Here is a 13,521-nt window from a genome sequence, read left to right on the forward strand (position 1 = left end):
GTAACAGGAAAATCCTTTCTATGACTGGAATCCATTTGCTCTGCTTTGGTATAGAAGCCTTTCTCATAGCCCTAAAATCTCCAGTTGGAACTGACTGCATTCATGAATAATTTGGGCAAGTGTTCTGTATTTTGTTTTACTTTAATCTTCAAAATCTAAAGAAGACTGTGTTTCTCATGTAGATTGAAAGATCAAGGGCCAGAGAGATCAGGTATCAGGAGACAGATGTGGCCACAGAACAATTTGCAGGAATCTTGGGAAGAGCTGTAGACTTCCACAGACTATGGGAATTCTAAAATATTTTACCTGGATCTGATGGCAGGGGAGGTCTCAAGTTAATTGCTAGACGATAATAGCATTTACTATATACCACTTTAAAAGTATTGTTAAGTGTACTTTCTTATTTTCTTGGTATATTTGAGCTCCTTAAGGATAGAATCATACCTTATACTTTTTTGTTTCTTCTTCTCCCATCTCTAAAACACAGACAAGTGACTTAGAGTAAAGTTTACAGTTGATCAGTTTGAATTAATGAAATGAACAAATTAATGAATTTAAGCTATTTCCTCACCTTTAGAGCCAAAAAACGATCAAATTATCCTGTTTTCAGAGTACTTGTTTAAAAATTGGGGGCAAGGAGGGAATCTTCTAAATCTTCTAAATGCTAATCATATAGATTCTGGGAAATGACTAGATCAGTGGTGTTTAGATTTTAGCCTGCTTCAGAATGCGCTGGAGTGTTTGTTGAAGCAGATGTTGGGAGCTCCACACAGTTTCTGCTTCAGTAGAGCCGTGGTGGGGCCCACGACTTTTGCATTTCTAACAAGTTCTCAGGAGATGCTGATGCTGCTGATCTAGAGACCACACTTTGCGAACCACTGATCAAGGCGATACATTAAGTGATCTTCACAGACAATATTGCAGGGACACTTTGTTCTTGAAACGCCTAAGGTATCCTTCAGTGCCCTGTTGCATAACAAGCAGAAGGTACCCATATTGTGCATCCTTAACTCTGTCACCCACTGAGGGTGACCTTAGGTAAACCATGAAATCTATTTGTACTTAAGCTGCTTCTTCTGAAAGGGTACATGGCAACTTTCATATTCTGAGAGCTCTGTCCAGTTTTTCGAAAATGAAAACTCTGACTGCAGAATTGAAAGTATGTAACCCTTTTATGAAGAACACTGACTAAGCTCTAGTGATTCAGTTACGGTTTTTCTCTAGAGGCTTTTGTTACAAGATTCTATCATCAGCGAGACCCTGGAAAGGAACACGCTAATACTGAGTATAACTAAAACTAGAAATCGACCTTGATCAATCTTTTTTGCCTTCTCTAGTACAAAGATATTGAATGTGTCTGATTTAGATGGGGCTTAGTCTCTCTCCTTCCACATCACACGAGGGCAGGCTGCATAGGAGAATGGAGCAGTTGCTTTGTCTGTCTGCCTTCTTTGTCTGTGCCCCAGGAGGACCTTAGCTCTTGGGGCCTGCGCACATTAATTTGGATAGAACGGTCATCCAAAATGAATGAAATAACTTCTTCCTAGCCCAAAGCCTCGAAGCAAAGGCATTTCCAACTCAGTATCTTTTTTCTGTTACAAAACAAGATTCATGTTTTAAATTCAGCCATGTGGGATAAAGATATTTTTATTCTATTCCTTCTCCAAAAGATTCAAATTTTCTAGAATCAGAATGTGGGGACTCTGTATATGCAAGGGTTAATCTTGTGGATTTATAACAGTCTCATAATTTGAAGCTGAAATCAAGGCCAAATATTAATTTTGAGCTTCTCTATATGGTGATATGTATGCAATTTAGTTAATTGTGAGCACTTGTTCATTTTCTCACCATTAGTTTCCATACTTGTTCATTTTTTAATGGCTGATGCTGATTGATACTGTCTAGACAAAACAATTGATTATGTTTCTTACTCTGTTGTTAGGTGTGGGATAGATGGAGCTTTGAAAGAGGCTGGGTTCTGGGTTTGGCGCCCTTCGTCTATGAACTACTGCATGCCTTGCAGAAGGGACTCAAGCAGTACCAGGGAGTCGCATTTGCTGTTGGACAGCTCTGATTTTGAGTTTTCTGCTCTGCACCCTTGTAAGTTCTAAGCATTGAACTGGCGTTTGGACTCTGGCAGGCATGAGAAAATGATGCAGACAACAGACTGCAAAATTTTAATAAAAATCATGGTACTCTTAGAGCAATAATGTACTTGGTACTTTTCCTTGGTATTATGGCAGAAGTGTGTTTATGAGTTGGATGACCCTAGGTGCCATTTTGTCTGGGACAGTCTTGTTTTATGCCTATTTTCTTGACAAACTTATTAATAATGCTCTCTTTTGCTCCACAATGCCTCATTTTGGATGCTTAACATGGTCACTATATTTATTAGCAAGTATAAATCATACACAAAAAAACTACTTTTTTGTATGTTTATTAAAGAAGTAAGTTGTAAACATTTTCCAATTCCTTGTAAGCTTATAGTTTCTGAAACATTGAGACACAACAAGAATTTACTTCAGCAAATAATTAGCCTCTGATTTAAAGAGGGTTCCCACTAGACACACTGAAGGTATAATGGCTGTGAAACATGAGACATGGCATCTAGGTGACACCAGTCCTTTCTTCAGTGATGACTGAAAATTTATAACTGATTGTTTATATATCTGAACAAAAATGACTTGACATCATACTAAATACATTTCTTTTTTTCGAGGAAAATTAGCCCTGAGCTAACATCTGATGCCAATCCTCCTCGTTTTTGCTGAGGAAGACTGACCCTGAGCCAACATCCGTGCCCATCTTCCTCTACTTTATATGTGGGACACCTGCCACAGCATGGCTTGATAAGCAGTGCCATGTCCGCACCCAAGATCCGAACTGGAGAACCTGGGTGGTCGAAGTAGAGCATGAGAACTTTACTGCTATGCCACCTGGCTGGCCCCAAACTAAATACATTTTGAATTATTATTATTGCTGTCTATAGTGCAAATAAATTCCAGCAAATATTTTTGAATTATTCAGGAAAAGGGAAGGAATTGTTATGGTTGATATTTACAGATGAGGGGGTCCATTATGTATGGAAGAACAGAAAGTTTCCTTGTGAAAGGGGTCATCCCTCTGCTGTTCATTATCTATTTATGTTGATATTATCTAATTTGGTTCATTATCTATTTAAGTCATAGATACTACCTCACAGTATCAATAAACTTTGTAAGTTTGTCATAAAAATTATATTCTTGAAACCAGCTCAACACAAGGTTGACATAAGGGAAGCCATATTGTAGGAAAGAGACTATGTCGTAACTTTGAATGACCTCTGACTAACTAACCCAGCTGGATTTGCACCCCTCAGGAGACCCACCCGCTCTGTAGATTTTATGACCCTTGCTAGTGCATATACCTTCCAGCTGCGATAAGACTATAACTTTGTTCTTTTGAGTTCTTTAGGAATGTGATGACCCTCCAAACACAGTCTATGCTGATAGGCATCATCAATGAAACTGAAAGATCTGGTGTGGCAACTCCCAGTCTGTAACACCAGAGGGTCAACATTCCTAACCCCTCCCCTATAACCCACTGGCCTATATAACTGCTTCAAGATTCTGTGCCCCCCTCAAGATGATTCTTTTGGACATTAGTTGGCCATCTTCCCTCTTGCTAGCAAGCTGTAATAAAATGCCCTTTCTCTGCCATCATCCTGCCTCTTGACGGTTGGCTTTTGTCTCCAGGCGAGCAGATCATGCCCTTTGTGCGGTAACGTTCTGGCAAATTCTTTCCTGGTTTCAAGTATATGAAATATTTAGCACCAACTGTGTTTTTAGTACTTAGAATATATAAGGAAATAATTTAAAGTTCAGTAAACAAGCACAAGATAATTATACAAGTGGAGATTCACAACAAATAGGCTGTGTGATTAGGTTGCAGAACGTATATCTTGTTAAGTTTTAAAGGTATTTAAGAGGTGGCAACTAGCATTTTCCTGCTATTTGGGCCTTTAAACGATGGGCGAAATCCCTGTGCTCAGTGCTCATGTGCCAGATGTCAACCCTTTAGCAGCTATCATGCCCGGTGCCTGAACAGAACACTGCCAAATTTGCTGTGAAATTAAACAAATGGCACAATAAAGAACCTCCTTTTTATTTATGAGCCTATTATTCAGACTTAGGGGCCATTTTGCTCTTCATGGCATAAAGCTGTTCTCTGGAAATTCTGGGCAGAGAGACAGAGAGAGAAGAAATTGAAGTAACTAATGCTCTGAGAACATTAGAAGAAATTATGATTGATACAACTGGCATTAAATAACACCATTTCAAAAAATCTAAATAGCTACCAATTTTATAATTGTCTTTCTTAAGGCTAAATATTCAATTGGAGAACAAGTAAGTGCATGCTGGGGATTTTAAGACCCCCCTTTTCCCTCAGGAATATATTAAAACAGAGAGAAGCATGGAAATACTAGAATCTTTGCCCTCCATGTTCCTGGCAGGATGAAGGTAGCTAACCTTGACCAGCCAAAGAACTTGGCATCAGCTGAGTGGCGGCCTCTGGTTTCCTTATCCTCTCTTCCTAGACGTAGTAATTTTTCTTTTTCCATTTATCCAGGTCAGAGCAGCAAGTAGAACTTTTTACACACACAATTGTCATAGAAAGCTACTAAAATAATGATTTTTCTTGAAGCATTCTGGAGATATTCACTGAGCAAAGGGATTCCAACTGCAGAATTTTAGGCTAGAAGGAGAACTAGAAAAATTTTGTTTCTTCATTGAAGGAAGCAAGCTTTTCTCATGTGAAATTCAAGACAGGAAACTTTGAGGTTGTGTTCAATGATTTTAGGACCACCATAGAAGTCTACCACTAAAGCCCTTTTTGTCTGAACTCTCAGGGAAAGGGGAGGGTGTAAGACTGGAGGAAACGGAGAGCAAGAAAAGTTAGGCAGACTCAAGCTCACCCAGCTGGGAGCAAAGTCAGATCCCAAACTGGGCTCTCAACATTTAAGCCAGCAAACTTTCCTCTACGTAAGTACCTTCCATAGCTCAGATCCACAAACATTCTCAGTAGAAATATTTGCATGGAAACTAGGTAAAGTGAGTTTCCAACTATTTCAAAAGCCAAGGTTACTCTGCGTAATATTCAAATGAGCATTTTGTGAATACATGTGAATTACTGGAGATGATTCTTCTCCATCTGTTAAAATCTTATTCGTCTATAAAGGACCAGTTCTGCATTCTCCACAAACAGAATTCATCTAAATTCAAACAAACATACAAAAACTTCATACAAGAGCCCCACCCAGACCAATTAAATCCGTCTCTGAAGGAGGGGGATGCGGCCTTGTTCCTGGGAGGTTATGTGTACCAGTTTGTCAGGGCGGCTGTAACAAAGTACCACAGACTGGGGCTTAGACCACAGAAATTTATTTTCCCAGAGTTCTGGAGGCTGGAAGTCTGAGATCAAGATGTCTTCAGCTCAGCTGCTTCTGAGGTCTCTCTCCTTGGCTTGCCGATGGCAGTCTTCTTGCCATGTCTTCACATGGTCATCCTTCTGTCTGTGTTTTCTGTGTCCTAATGTCCTCTTCATATAAGGACACCAGCCATCTTGGATTAGGGCCCACCCTAATAACCTCTTTTTACCTTTATTACTCTTTAAAGGCCCTGCTTCCAAACACAGTCATATTCTGACGTGCTGGGGTTTAGACTATAACATATGAATTTGAGAGGACACAATTTGGCTGATGACAGCATGCATGGCTTCGAAGTCCTACTTCAGAGGATCTCCAGGCTGCTTAAAGGTACTGCATACCTGGGAGTGTTTGAAACAAACTTCATAATTTTGCTAATAACAGGCTGAGTCTTGAAGGCAGCTTCTATTGGAAGTCAGGAGGCCTGAGCTGCAAAGCAGCATGGGATGCTGGAAATATGCAGGATCTGTCAATGGCAAAGGCAGCTCTTTGACTGGTAGCTATATGAACTTAGATGAGTAATTTAACTGTGTCAAGTCTTACTTTTCTTATGTGAAAAATAGGGATAATATCTATCTCATAGATTATTTTATAGACTAATTATGGTAATATTTGAACTGATTAATATAGTGACTGACAGAAAGTAGTACTCGAATATTACTTAAAATAGGAGTCTAGTCCTGCCTCTGCCACTTATTAACTGTACACCTGTATTAATTTTCTATCGCTGTTATAACAAATGGCCACGAACTTGGTGGCTTAAACAACACTTTATTATCTTACAGTTTTGGAGGTCAGAAGTCTAACATGGGTCTCATTGTGTTACAGGCTCTTAACATCAGCCCTGATATCATTTCCCCCACATTGAACCCAGCGTATATGGGGTTAAAACTAAAACCCACCACCCCCTTTCCTGCCTCTCTAGCTCCACTCATATGTAAATACCTGTTTCTTTAAACTTGGACTCCTTGAACTTTACAACTAAATGGGAGTTGCAAATTGTTAAAAGCCCAGGTGGCCTGGAGTTGGAGGCGCACTAAAGTTTAGCTAATCATGTGTCCTTGAAGTTTGCCAGGAAAGCCGCTGTCTCAAGAATATCAAGGAGTGGAGGCTTCCCAGACCTCAACTCCTCCGACTCCTGGCGCTCGAACCCGCCTCAAACAGGAAAACGAGACAACGGCGAAGGATGCCCACCGCCTGCCATCCTCCTGCTATCTCACCAAGCAGCCTCTCAAGGCCAAACGCAGGCTGGTGGAAAAGCACCAACCTGTACAAGCTGCATATTCCCCCTCCCCTACCCAAAACCCCAAATAAAAATCCCTACCCATTCCTCATCGGGGAGCTAGCAATTTTTGAGGCATGAGCCCTTGCTTTGCTCTCTGTGCCTGGCATAGTAAAAAACTTTCCTCTTCCACTGAGGACTCTGTTCTTGTTATTTGGATTGGCATCGGCCTCAGGGACCGAACTTTCGGTTACAATTGGGCTAAAATCAAGGGGTTGGCAGGGCCCTGTTCCTTTCTGGAAGATCTAGGGGAGAATATATTTCCTCGTCCTTTCTGGTTTCCAGACGATGCCTGTATTTCTTGGCTCATGGCCCCTTCCTCCATCCTCAAAGCCAGCAATGGTGGGTCTAATGAGTATCTCTCTGACCCTCCTCTGTTGTTGTCACACATTTCTCTGACTCTAGTCAGAGAAGATTCTCTGCTTTTAAGGATCCATGTGATTAGAGTGGATTCAATTGGACATCCAGGATAATTTCCCCATCTCAAGGTCCTCTACTTAATCACATCTGCCAAATCTCCTTTGCTAAGTAAGGTGACATAGTCACAGGTTCACAATAATGGGAGCCATTATTCTGCCTACCACGGTATCCTTGGACACATCTTCTCTGAGCCAATTCTTTAACAATAAAATGGAGATATTACTGTCACTGCCCTTATCTTGAGAGGTTTGTTGTAAAAATTTAATATATGATTTTCTAGTTGAGAGTAACAATACTTCAATGAATAAAATCTCTTATCTTTATTCTACAGACATATAAGAAACACGGACTGATTCTCAAAGCCATAAACAAGAATTCTATCAATTCTCCTTACGTTGTGGTAAAATTCTTACCTTTTCTTTTTTCCTTTCTTTTCTCTTATACCTGGCTGCTACCTCATTGATTCCCTTTTACTCTAGTGATAGCTGTCTCTATTTTCTGAGTTCAAGTTCCTGATCTGACTTTGGAAATGTACCACAATGACTACCACATCTTTTAATTAATCAAAATACCTCCTTCTCCAATTGTTCTTAAAAAAAACTCTGCAATTTGGACATGGTCCTTATCTATTAGATACTAAACTTGATCCTGAGATTAATGCCATATTCTAAGATTCCTGAAAACTGGAGTTTATGGAGCTGGTTCTAAGATCAACTGAGGATATAATTTGGAAGGACACATGAATTTTTTTCTTGGTATGTTACTCTTCTCCAATAAACATGTAGAGGTAAGTGCTTGAGAAATAAAGCAAGAACTAATACATCTTATACTTTAATCTGATATATTCATACTATGGGGATTGGAATTGGCCACCCCAAGATATGTCTCTTTGGCATGAGGATTATTTGAGGCTGATTGCTTTTGATAAACTGGGACAGGGAAGGAGGCTCTGAAAAGTAGAACTTGCTTGCCCTTTGTTAGGAGACATTTATATTGTAAAGGAAATCTCTATCTGTAAACGTGCCTGCCTCTCTGTACCAGGAAGAAGAAAAGAGATGACTTGTCTCTAGAAACTCTTAATCAATGGGGAAGGCAAGGATTTAAATCTGCATTTTGTTTACTGTACTTGTGTGGTAATCTCTCATGATCGACTCCCTCTCCCAACGTTGGTATTTCTTTAAGGATTAAGCATCTTTCCTTAGGTTAGGAACTGATTGCTGTGCTCACCTGTGACCACCCAGCTCAAGACAAGAGTTGCTTCCTGTTACGCCCACTGAGATAGCAGACCCACTACCTGCTGTGCCCATCAAGCGTTGTGCCGACAGGGAAATCCTGTGACTATTGTGGGAGGGACATTTCAATCACATGTGAAACACCCTGTTTGGGGGTATATAACCACTCTGTGCACCCAACTTCTTCGGTGCCCTTTCTTCCTTCGGGAGGAAAGGCCCCGGGCCATGGTCCTCATAAAGCTTTGTTTAATTTTCTCTTGCTATTCTGTCTCATGTGAATTTAATTCGTTCTCTGGCCAGACAAACCCACTTTGGATAGAGGAAATGTCTTCCTCCCCTACAATACAATATAAAATAGTACTTCAGAATTTGGATTTTAGGGTCAAAGATATTGGGGTTTAACCTGTGGCAAGCTATTATTTAGTAGCTAAATGATATTGGGAAAGTTTTACCTTATATAAACCTTTATTTCCTCACCTGTTAAATGGTGGTAATATCTAACTTGTAGGTTTGATTTGGGATTAAATAAAATAATGCATGAAATATATTTATCACAATGTCTAGCAGACATGAAGCACTCAATATTTATTAACTTTTGTTTCTATATTTTGCCTTCAGGTTTCCAAATGGCTGATACGAAGAAAATGGAAAAGAATAATAATTTAGATTGATAATAATTAGTGAAAATGAGTTTTTCTTTTTTTATGTGAAGACCCAAAGACATTTATAGGAGGCAGACATGGTGAGCAAGTTAAAAACTTTTAACAGTCTCCAGGTGTCTACCTTTTTCCTCCCCACCAATGATAGTTTCAGCTTTTCTCCATCTGTTTCTTTCTTTTTACTGCCCAGCAAAGGAAATGTCTATCACTTTTAGATTTGTCCTTTCGGTTTCTGGAGAAATGGGTGAATGGGAGAAAGAGATAGAGTGGGGGAGGTGGGGGTTTTTTGGAGGATTTAAGCAGAAATGTGCCAGAGGAGCAATAGTAGAAATAAAAAGAAGAAATGGCATTGAAAAAGTATTATTGTGAATTACATATTCACTTCAAGATGTTAAGAAATACAATTAAGAAGTTATTATTTTGAAATTAGGTTTTAGTTGTGAACCTATTCATTTGCTATACAGCAAATTGTGGTAGGCTCAGGTCATGAAACAGCAAATATTGAGAGAGACTAAGAGAGAGAGGAAAAGAGAGACTGAAGGAAAGTCTAGATTTGAATTGGGAAAGGGAGGGAGACGTAAGACAAACTGCTCATTACAAAATTGTGACTGAGGCTGAACCCTGCAATGTGAATTGGTTGTATCCATATTCGACGACTCAGAGTTCAATTGAAGGTCACCCTTTAGGCAGGGCAAGACCACAGATCAATTTGCTAACCTCAGATTCTAAAAAGTCTTAACAACTGGTTTATTTTGGGTCTCATGGAGACGAACAACTGGCTTTACTAACAGGACATTTTTAAGCTTGTGGTTTGGTTAGAATCAGGGCTCAAAACTAAGCCTTGATTGTGACTGAGTGGATACAGACATGTCAAATAAAATGTGACATTTTCATCTTGGACAAAGATCGCAGATTATACGTTCCTGAGTTTTAAATTTTGGCTTTATCACTGGGCTATAATTCTAGATCTGGTATGTTGTCCCTTTTTTTCACTCTTTTCTGGAAACTGGCAATTTTCATCCAAAGACTGATCTTGTGTCAAAGTAGCTGACGTCTGTTGTCTCTTATTTATGAATCAGATGGTAGTTTGATTTTTTGGAAGCTGCATCCTCAGAAGCTCATTAATATAGAAGGTAAATGTTATAGGAACTAAAAATTGGGAGAACTACAATTATTACGCTTTCAATTTAAGGCAACATACTGCAAATGAGTGCCAAGAGTACCGTGTTCTCAGGGCTATGGAAACCACAATCAAAACAAGGCATGACTCCTACAATTAAATGAATAATGATCTGGCTCACAAAGCTGACAAAACATAAATCACCACAATGCAAATTAAAAAGTGGTCATTATAAGCTGAGTAATTTGTGAATACAAAGAAGGAAAAGGAGACAGCTCAGTGAAATGTTCATTGAAAAAGTGTTATTTAAGCTGAATCTTTAAGATTACATGACATTTATTTTTAATACTGCCTATGGCTTATTTGTCTTATCCAAAAAGTTATGCATGTGCAGGTTATCTGGGAAACACCAAAACTAGTCCTGCATAATCCAGTAAAAGACAACCACACTAGTATTTTATTAGTCATTTTTTCTTTTTATGCATAGTTTCACTTGGTTGAGATTTGTCTGTATAATTTGTCTCTTTTAAAAAACGCCATAAGCACTTTCCCATGTTTTGAAAGATTTTGTCCATAATATTGCAATGTCTATATAAAATTTATTTGCCTATACTATAATTTTAAACAAATCCCTAATTATTGGATATGTGGCTTCCTTTTTTTGTTTTTGTTTGCTCTTTTGTTTTTTGTTGTTGTTATGAGATTTAACGGTGCTATTACCTTAATACCTTTGGGATTAAGTCTTTGCTGCATTTTTTTATTTCCTCAAAATAGTTTTCTGGAAATGGAGTCTGGTGTGTAAGCACTTGAAAGTATAAAGGGGCAGATACAGAAAAAGTGTTCCAGGCACAGGTAACAGCATAATCACAGGCAGGCTATTTTGTGAAAATAACTGTGGAAAAATAACCTTCATCTAGAAAGATGACTGTGGATGTAGAAATGATTTTCCACAGGGGTCCTATGTTAATATGTGAACCCAGAGTTCTCTATATACAAAAACAAAAATGAAGCAGAAGTCTGTGAGCATGTTTTATATGACAAACAACATTGTGAATCCCCGAATACAGTATTCTACAGAGATAAGACGCCTCCGAATGGGAGAAAGAGGAATTTACAGCTAGTCTGGGTGTGCAGAGAGTTATGAATTATAAGTAAAAAGTGATTTTAAGATGGGATGGGGGAAGCTGTTATTTGTATTACTTGCTAATAGAGAGAATCCAGATAGCTACACAGAGTATCCAGAGGTTCTGATTCAAAAACCATAAAAAGGGAAGAGCTAATGTTGAGGCATGGGACAAATAAAATTCACACAGAGAACCTGAAAAAGATCTTATTTTTTTTAGGGACAAAATAGGAATAGAAGAGGATATATGGACTGGAACAACCAGGAATGGACCCTCAAGGCAGTTTCTTTGGGTTAGAACAGAGGGATTATGGGAAAGACCTTGGGAAGAATTTCTGAAGTGCTTTTATAGGGAGCTGAAGCTTGGCTGCTGAGTGACACAAAACCACATCAAATCTAATAGGGATAAATACCAGTGTGTCACAACCCATCCACAAAGAATGGAGAGCCGAGAGTCCTTACCTGGTAACAGCTGTAAAGAGTGGAAAACACCAGGCCAGGCTATGTTCTTTAGCCAGAAATGATGCTCCTTTACCCCTGGGTGACAGCAGCAAAGAGAAGCACATCTACCAGCACACTGGTTGTTTCACATGGAGCTTTATTTTGTTCACTTCACTGGTTTAGGAGCAAAAAACACCCAGTGCTGCATCCCCATTCTCCTAGAACTAGAACCACTGTTTCTGATAGAGAAACCAGCTAGCTAGGTGGAGGCAATCTTGACACCAGCCAGAGAGGTTGGCAGCACCAGCCTATTGAATACTGTGAATCGTTTAAGGATGAATCTAATACCCACATCAGGACAATCAAGGTTTGTGGGTTTCTTTTTCCAGCAGAAAATAATACCCCAAATTCTCCTTTTCCCCTGGGCTGACAAGTACCTGGTTTTTGTTGTTGTTGTTTTCTGTTTTGTGGACAGAGAAGGGAGGGACAGAATCGTGCTTAATTCCCTGAATCCATTCGTGCCGGAAGCCCTTATCCCTGACCTTTACATTCATGCTTAAGCCAGACTGCATAGTTTCTGTGAGCTATGACTAAAAATGTACTGACTAATACAGGTCGTGTATTCCTTATGTGCCACAGAGAGGAGTTTATTAAAGAGGCAGTATTTATTTGGAGGACTCTCTGATGAAGAGAGAAAATAAAATATATTGTACTCCGTCTTGAGCCATTAGGCTCAAGTTTCTGAAAGTCCTCATGATAGACAAACTTGCCCTGAAAAAGTTCAGGGACCTTGTTTGTGTGATGAAAACAAGACTAGATGGTCAAATACACTTATAAGTATTAAGTTCGTAAAAAATCAAATTTAACATTGAATAAACATAATGCTATTGATTTTTAAACTAAGCTTTAGCGTAATGGATATTTTAATTAATTTCTATATCCTATTCTTTGCTTGCTAGAAATTTTTAGGTTTATTGCTCCTCTGTACTTCCAATAAAGTGGTTGTAAATTTGCCTTGCTTTATTGCATACTAAAAGTATTAAGTCTAAGCCTCCTTCCAAATGGTCGAGACTTCTAGATTTTATGACTTTGAGTCATCGGTGCCTAGATCCAAACTCCTTCCAATGATGCATCATAATCTGAATGCTTGAGATGGAAAAAGCTTCAGAGAACTTTCTTTCTTTCTTTTTGCTGAGGAAGATTGGCCCTGAGCTAACATCTATGGCAATCTTCCTCTATTTTGTATGTGGGATGCCACCACAGCATGGGTTGATGAGTGGTGTGTAGGTCCACACCCGGGATCTGAACCTGTGAACCCTGGGCTGCTGAAGAAGAGGATGAGAACTTAACCACTATGCCACCAGGCTGGCCTCCCAGATAAATTTTGTAATTATTTCCCCATGTCTTTCCCAACACCCAGGTTGAACAATTTTCACTCTTCCCTAGATAACTTTAGGCTATAGCACAAATCACCAACCTCTCTAGGTAAAATTCAGCCTCGGCACCTCCTCACAAGTTCTGGAGTGCACTGCTTTTTCCTCACTGCAGGGTAAATTGCAGAAGCCCCTATTCTTGTTCTGATGTCACTAAGGTTATTTAGCAGTTTAGCTATCTACAGGATGGTGGGAGAAACTGACCTTCTGGGATGCTGTCTTGGAGGCATCTGAAATTAATGTATCTATCTCCTTTTCTCCATGCCTTAGATGAATTCCTGCTCAGTTTAAGTGAGGACTGCCCATGAAAGGAACCTGATAAAATGATGCCAAGGCTATTTTAAGAC

At 39.3% G+C, this 13,521-nt stretch overlaps 1 long non-coding RNA gene across 1 annotated transcript; it reads left to right on the forward strand.

Moving 5' to 3' along the window:
* The first annotated feature begins 1,054 nt into the window (after positions 1 to 1,054).
* On the forward strand, positions 1,055 to 12,753 carry LOC138924660 (uncharacterized). Its single transcript, XR_011439705.1, has 4 exons — positions 1,055 to 1,159; positions 1,943 to 2,100; positions 5,655 to 9,140; positions 11,521 to 12,753. It is a non-coding gene; the product is annotated as an uncharacterized lncRNA (long non-coding RNA).
* The last annotated feature ends 768 nt before the right edge of the window (positions 12,754 to 13,521 follow it).

This window comes from Equus caballus, chromosome 6 (genome assembly GCF_041296265.1).
Source record: "Equus caballus isolate H_3958 breed thoroughbred chromosome 6, TB-T2T, whole genome shotgun sequence".
In the NCBI taxonomy this organism is placed as follows: Eukaryota; Metazoa; Chordata; class Mammalia; order Perissodactyla; family Equidae; genus Equus; species Equus caballus.